Source organism: Mesoplodon bidens (assembly GCF_964165515.1).
Source record: "Mesoplodon bidens genome assembly, chromosome: 4".
NCBI lineage: Eukaryota > Metazoa > Chordata > Mammalia > Artiodactyla > Ziphiidae > Mesoplodon > Mesoplodon bidens.
Genome location: NC_138160.1, coordinates 71,489,773 through 71,499,704, shown reverse-complemented (window position 1 = coordinate 71,499,704; position 9,932 = coordinate 71,489,773). Strand labels below are relative to the sequence as shown.

At 43.5% G+C, this 9,932-nt stretch overlaps 1 pseudogene across 1 annotated transcript; it reads right to left on the bottom strand.

Annotated features, from left to right (window-relative positions):
• Nucleotides 1-8,072: 8,072 nt before the first annotated feature.
• On the bottom strand, nt 8,073-9,529 carry LOC308615415 (tubulin beta chain-like; annotated as a pseudogene). The gene has a single exon. The product of its transcript is annotated as a tubulin beta chain-like (transcript).
• Nucleotides 9,530-9,932: the final 403 nt, after the last annotated feature.

Genomic DNA, 9,932 nt, shown 5'->3' with positions numbered 1-9,932 from the left:
TGCAATGAACATTTCGGTACATGATTCTTTTTGAGTTATGGTTTTCTCAGGGTATATGCCCAGTAGTGGGATTACTGGGTTGTATGGTAGTTCCATTTTTAGTATTTTAAGGAACCTCCATACTGTTCTCCATAGTGACTGTATCAATTTACATTCCCACCAACAGTGCAAGAGGGTTCCCTTTTCTCCACACCCTCTCCAGCATTTATTGTTTGTTGTTTTTTTTGATGATGGCCATTCTGACTGGTGTGAGGTGATCTCATTGTAGTTTTGAGTTGCATTTCTCTAATGATTAATGATGTTGAGCATTCTTTCATGTGTCTGTTGGCAATCTGTATATCTTTGTAGAAATGTCTATTTAGGTCTTCTGCCCAGTTTTGGATTGGGTTGTTTGTTTTTTTAATGTTGAGCTGCATGAGCTGCTTGTAAATTTTGGAGATTAATCCTTTGTCAGTTGCTTCATTTGCAAATATTTTCTCCCATTCTGAGGGTTGTCTTTTTGTCTTGTTTAAGGTTTCCTTTGCTGTGCAAAAGCTTTGAAGTTTCATTAGGTCCCATTTGTTTGTTTTTATTTCCATTTCTCTAGGAGGTGAGTCAAAAAGGATCTTGCTGTGATTTATGTCATAGAGTGTTCCGCCTATGTTTTCCTCTAAGAGTTTGATGGAGTCTGGCCTTACATTTAGGTCTTTAATCCATTTTGAGTTTATTTTTGTGTATGGTGTTAGGGAGTGTTCTAATTTCATTCTTTTACATGTAGCTGTCCAGTTTTCCCAGCACTACTTATTGAAGAGGCTGTCTTTTTTCCACTATATATTCTTGCCTCCTTTATCAAAGATAAGGTGACCATATGTGTGTGGGTTTATCTCTGGGCTTTCTATCCTGTTCCATTGATCTATATTTCTGTTCTTGTGCCAGTACTATACTGTCTTGATTACTGTAGATTTGTAGTATAGTCTGAAGTCAGGGAGCCTGATTCCTCCAGCTCTGTTTTTCTTTCTCAAGATTGCTTTGGCTATTCGGGGTCTCTTGTGTTTCCATACAAATTGTGAAATATTTTGTTCAAGTTCTGTGAAAAATGCCAGTGGTAGTTTGATAGGGATTGCGTTGAATCTGTAGTTTGCTTTGGGTAGTAGAGTCACTTTCACAATGTTGATTCTTCCAATCCAAGAACATGGTATATCTCTCCATCTATTTGTATCATTCTTTAATTTCTTTCATCAGTTTCTTATAATTTTCTGCATACAGGTCTTTTGTTTCCTTAGGTAGGTTTATTCCTAAATTGTATTCTTTTTGTTGTAGTGGTAAATGGGAGTGTTTTTTTAATTTCACTTTCAGATTTTTCATCATTAGTGTATAGGAATGCAAGAGATTTCTGTGCATCAATTTTGTATCCTGCTACTTTACCAAATTCATTGATTAACTCTAGTAGTTTTCTGGTAGCATCTTTAGCATTCTCTATGTATAGTATCATGTCATCTGCAAACAGTGACAGCTTTACTTCTTCTTTTCCAATTTGGATTCCTTTTATTTCTTTTCCATCTCTGATTGCTGTGGCTAAAACTTCCAAACCTGTGTTGAATAATAATGGTGAGAGTGGGCAACCTTGTCTTGTTCCTCATCTTAGTGGAAATGGTTTCAGTTCTTCACCATTGAGGATGATGTTGGCTGTGTGTTTGTCATATATGGCCTTTATTATGTTGAGGAAAGTTCCCTCTATGCCTCCTTTCTGCAGGGTTTTTATCATAAATGGGTGTTGAATTTTGTCAAAAGCTTTCTCTGCATCTACTGAGGTGATTATATGGTTTTTCTCCTTCAATTTGTTAATATGGTGTATCACATTGATTGATTTGCATATATTGAAGAATCCTTGCATTCCTGGGATAAACCCCCCTTGATCATAGTGTATGATCCTTTTAATGTGCTGTTGGATTCTGTTTGCTAGTATTTTGTTGAGGTTTTTTTTTTTTTTTTTGCAGTACACGGGCCTCTCACTGTTGTGGCCTCTCCCGTTGCGGAGCACAGGCTCCAGACGTGCAGGCTCAGTGGCCATGGCTCACAGGCCTAGCCACTCCACGGCATGTGGGATCTTCCCAGACCAGGGCATGAACCCGTGTCCCCTGCATCAGCAGGCGGACTCAACCACTGTGCCACCAGGGAAGCCCTGTTGAGGATTTTTACATCTATGTTCATCAGTGATATTGGCCTGTTGTTTTCTTTCTTTGTGACATCTTTGTTTTTGTCATCAGAGTGATGGTGGCCTCGTAGAATGAGTTTGGGAGTGTTCCTCCCTCTGCTATATTTTGGAAGAGTTTGAGAAGTATAGGTGTTAGGTATTCTTTAAATGTTTGACAGAATTCGCCTGTGAAGCCATCTCGTCCCGGGCTTTTGTTTGTTGGAAGATTCTTTTTTTTTTTTTTTTTTGGTGGTACGCGGGCCTCTCACTTTTGTGGCCTTTCCCGTTGTGGAGCACAGGCTCTGGACACGCAGGCTCAGCGGCCATGGGTCCCGGGCCCAGCCACTCTGCGGCATGTGGGAACTTCCTGGACCGGGGCATGAACCCGTGTCCCCTGCATCGGCAGGCGGACTCTCAACCACTGCGCCACCAGGGAAGCCCTGTTGGAAGATTTTTAAACACAGTTTCAATTTCAATGCTTGTGATTGGTCTGTTCATATTTTCTATTCCTTCCTGGTTCAATCTCAGAGCGCTGTGCATTTCTAAGAATTTGTCCATTTCTTCCAGGTTGTCCATTTTATTGGTATATAGTTGCTTGTAGTAATCTCTCATGATCCTTTGTATTTCTGCAGTGTCAGTTGTTACTTTTCCTTTTTCATTTCTAATTCTATTGATTTGAGTCTTCTCCTTTTTTTTCTTGATAAGTGTGGCTAATGGTTTATTAATTTTGTTTATCTTCTCAAATGACCAGCTTTTAGTTTTATTGATCTTTGCTATCGTTTCTTTCATTTATTTTTCATTTATTTTTGATATGACCTTTGTGATTTCTTTCCTTCTGCTAACTTTGGGTGTTTTTTTTTTTTTTTTTTTCTCTAATTGCTTTAGGTATAAGGTTAGGTTTTTTATTTGAGATGTTTCTTATTTCTTAAGGCAGGCTTTTATAGCTATAAACTTCCCTCTTAGTACTGTTTTTGCTGCATCCCATAGGTTTTGGGTCATTGTGTTTTCATTGTCATTTGTATCTAGGTATTTTTTGATTTCCTCTTTGATTTCTTCAGTGATCTCTTGGTTGTTAAGTAGTGTGTTGTTTAGCCTCCATGTGTTTGTATTTCTTACAGATTTTTCCTGTAATTGATATCTAGTCTCATAGCGTTGTGGTTGGAAAACATACTTGATATGATTTCAATTTTGTTAAATTTACCAAGGCTTGATTTGTGACCCAAGATGTGATGTATCCTGGAGAATGTTCCATGAGCACTTGAGAAGAATGTGTATTCTATTGTTTTTGGATGGAATGTCCTATAAATATCAATTAAGTCCATTTGTTTAATGTATCATTTAAAGCTTGTGTTTCCTTATTTATTTTCATTTCGGATGATCTGTCCATTGGTAAAAGTGGGGTGTTAAAGTCCCCTACTATGATTATGTTACTGTCGATTTCCCTTTTTATGGCTGTTAGTATTTGCCTTATGTATTGAGGTGCTCCTATGTTGGGTGCATAAATATTTACAATTATTATATCTTCTTCTTGGATTGTTCTGTTGATCATTATGTAGTGTCCTTCTTTGTTTCTTGTAATAGTCTTTGTCTTAAAGTCTATTTTGTCTGATATGAGAATTGCTACTCCAGCTTTCTTTTGATTTCCATTTGCATGGAATATCTTTTTCCATCCCCTCACTTTCAGTCCATATGTGTCCCTAGGTCTTAAGTGGGTCTCTTGTAGACAGCTTATATATGGGTCTTGTTTTTGTATCCATTCAGCCAGTCTATGTCTTTTTTTTTTTTTTTTTTGCGGTACGTGGGCCTCTCACTGTTGTGGCCTCTCCCCTTGCGGAGCACAGCCTCCGGATGTGCAGGCTCAGCGGCCATGGCTCATGGGCCTAGCCACTCCGCGGCATGTGGCATCTTCCCAGACCGGGGCATGACCAGTGTCCCCTGCATTGGCAGGTGGACTCTCAACCACTGCGCCACCAGGGAAGCCCCAGTCTATGTCTTTTGGTTGGAGCATTTAATCCATTTACATTTAAGGTAATTATTGATATGTATGTTCCTATTACCTTTTTCTTAACTGTTTTGGGTTTATTATTGTAGGTCTTTTCCTTCTCTTGTGTTTCCTGCCTAGAGAAGTTCTTTTAGCATTTGTTGTAAACCTGGTTTGTTGGTGCTGAATTCTCTTAGCTTTTGCTTGTCTGTAAAGCTTTTAATTTCTCCATCAAATGTGAATGAGATCCTTGCTGGGTAGAGTAATCTTGGCTGTAGGTTTTTCTCTTTCGTCACTTTAAATATGTCCCGCCGCTCCATTCTGGCTTGCAGAGTTTCTGCTGAAAGATGAGCTCTTAACCTTATGGGGATTCCCTTATGTATTACTTGTTGTTTTTCCCTTGCTGCTTTTAATATTTGTTCTTTGTATTTAATTTTTGATAGTTTGATTAATATGTGTCTTGGCATGTTTCTCCTTGGATTTATCCCGTAAGGGACTCTCTGTGCTTCCTGGACTTGATTAACTCTTTCCTTTCCCATATTAGAGAAGTTTTCAACTATAATCTCTTCAAATATTTTCTCAGTCCCTTTCTTTTTCTCTTCTTCTTCTGGGACCCCTATAATTTGAATGTTGGTATGTTTAATGTTGTCCCAGAGGTCTCTGAGACTGTCCTCAATTCTTTTCATTCTTTTTTCTTTATTCTGCTCTGCAGTAGTTATTTCCACGATTTTATCTTCCAGGTCACTTATCCGTTCTTCTACCTCAGTTATTTCTGCTATTGATCCCTTGTAGAGAATTTTTAATTTCATTTATTGTGTTGTTCATCTCTGTTTGTTTGCTCTTTAGTTCTTCTAGGTCCTTGTTAAACGTTTCTTGTATTTTCTCCATTCTATTTCCAAGATTTTGGATCATGTTTAGTATCATTATTCTGAGTTCTTTTTCAGGTAGACTGCCTATTTACTCTTCATTAGTTAGGTCTGGTGGGTTTTTGCCTTGCTCCTTCATCTGCTGTGTGTTTCTCTGTCTTCTCATTTTGCTTAACTTACTGTGTTTGGGGTCTACTTTTCATAGGCTGCAGGTTCGTATTTCCTGTAGTTTCTGGTGTCTGTCCCCAGTGGCTAAGGTTGGTTCAGTGGGTTGTGTAGGCTTCCTGGTGGAGGGGACTAGTGCCTGTGTTCTGGTAGATGAGGCTGTATCTTGTCTTTCTTGTGGGCAGGTCCACGTCTGGTGGTGTGTTTTGGGGTGTCTGTGGCCTTTTTATGATTTTAGGCAGCCTGTGTGCTAATGGATGGGGTTGTCTTCCTGTCATTATAGTTGTTCAGCATAGGGTGTCCTGCACTGTAGCTTGCTGGTCGTTGAGTGGAGCTGGGTCTTGGCATTGAAATGGAGATCTCTGGGAGATTTTCGCCATTTGATATTACATGGAGCTGGGAGGTCTCTTGTCGACCAGTGTCCTGAACTTGCCTCTCCCACCTCTGTGGCACAGCCCTGACTCCTGACTGGATCACCAAAAGCCTGTCCTTCACATGGCTCACAATAAAAGGGAGAGAAGAAAGAAAGAAAGAAAGAAAGAAAGAAAAAGAAGGAAAGAAAGAAAGAAAAGAAAAAGAAGGAAAGAAAGAAGATAAAATAAAATAAAGTAAAATAAAATAAAGTTATTAAAATAAAAAGTAAAAAATAATAAAGAAAAAGAAAAATTTTAAAGTAATAATAAAAAAAAAATGGACAGACAGAACCCTAGGACAAATGGTAAAAGCGAAGCTATACAGACAAAATCACACACAGAAGCATACACATACACACTCACAAAAAGAGAAAAAGGGAAAAAAATATATACATCGTTGCTCCCAAAATCCACCTCCTCAATTTGGGATGATTTGTTGTCTATTCAGGTATTCCACAGATGCAGGGTACATCAAGTTGATTGTGGAGATTTAATCCACTTCTCCTGAGTCTGCTGGGAGAGATTTCTCTTTCTCTTCTTTGTTCGCACAGCTCCCGGGGTTCAGCTTTGGATTTGGCCCCACCTCTGCATGTAGGTTTCTTGAGAACATATGTACTTCGCTCAGACAGGACGGGGTTAAAGGAGCCGCTGATTCGGGAACTCTGGCTCACTCAGGGCAGGGGAGGGAGGGGCATGGAGGCGGGGCGAGCCTGCAGCGGCAGAGGCCAGCGTGATGTTGCACCAGCCTGAGGCACGCCGTGTGTTCTCCAGGGGAAGTTGTCCCTGGATCATGGGACCCTGGCAGTAATGGGCTGCACAGGCTCCCCGGAAGGGAGGTGTGGAGAGTGACCTGTGCTCGCACACAGGCTTCTTGGAGGCGGCAGCAGCAGCCTTAGCGTCTCATGCTCATCTCTGGGGTCCACACTGTTAGCCGTGGCTCGCACCCGTCTCTGGAGCTCCTTTAAGCAGTGCTCTTAATCCCCTCTCCTCGCACACCAGGAAACAGAGAGGGAAGAAAAAGTTTCTTGCCTCTTCGGCAGCTCCAGACCTATTCCCGGACTCCCTCCCGTCTAGCTGTGGTGCACTAGCCCCTTCAGGCTGTGTCATGCCGCCAACCCCAGTCCTCTCCCTGGGACCCGAAGCCCGAGCCTCAGCTCCCAGCCCCCGCCCGTCCTGGCGGGTGAGCAGACAAGCCTCTCGGACTGGTGAGTCCTGGTCGGCACGGATCCTCTGTGTGGGAATCTCTCCGCTTTGCCCTCCGCACCTGCGTTGCTGTGCTCTCCTCTGCGGCCCCGAAGCTCCCCCCTCCGCCACCCACAGTCTCTGCCCGCAAAGGGGCTTCCTAGTGTGTGGAAACCTTTCCTCCTTCACTGCTCCCTCCCACTGGTGCAGGTCCCGTCCCTATTTTTTTTTTTAGAAGATGTTGGGGGTAGGAGTTTATTAATTAATTAATTTATTTTTGCTGTGTTGGGTCTTCGTTTCTGTGCGAGGGCTTTCTCTAGTTGTGGCAAGCGGGGACCACTCTTCATCGCGGTGCGCGGGCCTCTCACTATCGCGGCCTCTGTTGTTGCGGAGCACAGGCTCCAGACGCGCAGGCTCAGTAGTTGTGGCTCACGGGCCTAGTTGCTCCGTGGCATGTGGGATCCTCCCACACCAGGGCTCGAACCCGTGTCCAGTGCATTAGCAGGCAGATTCTCAACCACTGTGCCACCAGGGAAGCCCCATCCCTATTCTTTGTCTCTGTTTTTCTTTTTTCTTTTGCCCTACCCAGGTATGTGGGGGAGTTTCTTGCATTTTGGGAGGTCTGTGGTCTTCTGCTAGGGTTCAGTAGGTGTTCTGTAGGAGTTATTCCACATGTAGATGTATTTCTGATGTATTTGTGGGGAGGAAGGTGATCTCCGCGTCTTACTCTTCCATCATGTTGAAACTCCTCCCACATCCTAGCAGTTTTTAAAGCTCTTTCTAAGAGTGTTAGAACTCTTATATCTCTATACCCTTTAATATTATGGTATGAAGATCAACTGAACTAAATCCAACTGACCAAATTGCATAGTTACATACAATTCTACCTTGAAATATAGAAATTCCATTTGTGTAAAAATATATTTAAATAAAATATGTTTATTTTATATAAAACCCTGCAGCTTAAAAAGATTCGTAACCCAATGGCAGAGCCATGCCCAAGGAGGGTCAGAATTGTTCAGTTCAGGAGGTCTTGGAGGCTTTTGTTTTTGTTTGTTGGTTTGTTTTTGTTTTCAATTCCCATTTATTTTTGGCTTCTTGGAGAGTTATCTGAAAAACAGAGAGGGAAATGTTAACTGGACATGTAGGAGGAGTGGGCACAAGAAGGAAATATAGGGTTACCCAGAATGGCAGAAATCTAGGTTCTCCAGAGTGGAAAGAGAGAGGAGACATTCAACAAACAACAAATATTTGTTGAGCACCTATCATATACCAGGCAGTGTTCTAGAAACACCCCCCACCACCACCAAAAAGAAAAAACAAGATAGAGGCAGAAAACACAAATTCTGAGGGTGAAGAAAGGGGTGGTTGAGGAAGAAGGCTGAGGGGACTGAGAAGCCTGCGGTCATGGGGACTCAGCCTTAGGCCTCCTCTTCGGCCTCCTCACTGAAATCCTCCTCCTCTTCTGCAGTGGCATCCTGGTATTGCTGGGACTCGGAGACAAGGTTGTTGACATTGCTCTCAGCCTTGGTGAACTTCATCTCATCCATGCCCTCACCTGTGTACCAGTGGAGGAAGGCCTTCTGGCAGAATATGGCAGTGAACCCCTCTGAGATGCACTTAAACAGCTCCTGGATGGCTGTGCTGTGGCCAATGAAGGTGACCGCCATTATGAGGCCATGGGCTGGGATGTCACAGACGGCTGTCTTGACGTTGTTGGGGATCCATTCCATGAAGTAGCTGCGGTTCTTGTTCTGCACACTGAGCATCTGCTCGTGCACCACCTTCATGGACATCCATCCACGGAAGACAGCAGCCATGATGAGGTACGGGCCATGGTGGGGGGTCACAGGCCGCCGTCATGTTCTTGGCATCTAAGACCTGCTGGGTGAGCTCGGTCACAGGGAGGGCTCGATACTGCTGGTTTCCACGGCTGGTTAGAGGGGCAAAGTCAGGCAGGAAGATGTGGAGACGTGGGAAGGGCACCATGTTGACTGCTAGCTTGTGGAGGTCAGCACTGAGCTGGCCAGGGAAGCAGAGGCAGGTGGTGACACCACTCATGGTGGCTGAGATGAGGCGGTTCAGGTCCCTGTAGGTTGGCGTGGTCAGCTTGAGGGTGCAGAAACAGATGTCATAAAGGGCCTCGTTGTCAATGCAGTAAGTGTCGTCTGTGTTCTCCACCAGCTCATGGACAGAGAGGGTGGAGTTGTAGTGCTCAAGCACAGTGTCGGACACTTTGGGTGAGGGCACCACACTGAAGGTGTTCAGGATGTGGTCAGGATATTCTTTACAGGTGTTGCTGATGAGCAAGGTGCCCATTCCAGAGCCCATGCCCCCTCCCAGCGAGTGAGTCAGCTGGAAGTCCTGCCAGGAGTCACAGCTCTCGGCCTCCTTCTGAACCACATCCAGGACCGAGTCAACCAGCTTGGCCCCCTCTGTATAGTGGCCCGTGGCCCAGTTGTTGCTTGCCTCAGACTGACTAAAAACAAAGTTGTCTGGTCTGAAGATCTGACCTAAAGGACCTGAGTGAACAGAGTCCATGGTCCCTGGTTCTAGATCCACCAGGATAGAACGAGGAACAAATTTGCCACCTGTGGCTTACTGTAGTACACGGAGATGCGGTCTAGCTGTAGGTTGCTAGCCCCATGATAGGTGCTGGTGGGGTTGATGCCATGTTCATCACTGATCACCTTCCAGAACTTGGCACCGATCTGACTGCCACACTGACCGGCCTGGATGTGCACTATTTCCCTCACTGTTAAAATTTACTCTAATCTTTTTGCTCACTTCAAAGTGTGTACAGGGCAAGAAAATGGTATGTAATTAGTTTTTCTCTGCTGCTGGTCGCAGGCTGGAAGGATGGAATGGGCCCTGGAGGCTGGAACAGTGAGGTCCTAATGTGGCGGCAGGGAGGTTCTGAGAGAGCTTGGAGGATTTTGTGTAAAGACTATGATTTTATTGATAATTTTGCCCATGTCATAACCTAAGAGGGTTAATATAGGGCTTTTGTAATTATTAGGAAACACAAAGATATACTTTATGTCTCACTGCAAAGATAATTTGTTTGGCAGCAATATTGATTACCACTTAACTGAGAAACTAGGTTTGTTCCAAAAGGATTTCATAGCACAAGCTTGGGAATGTTCCCCCCT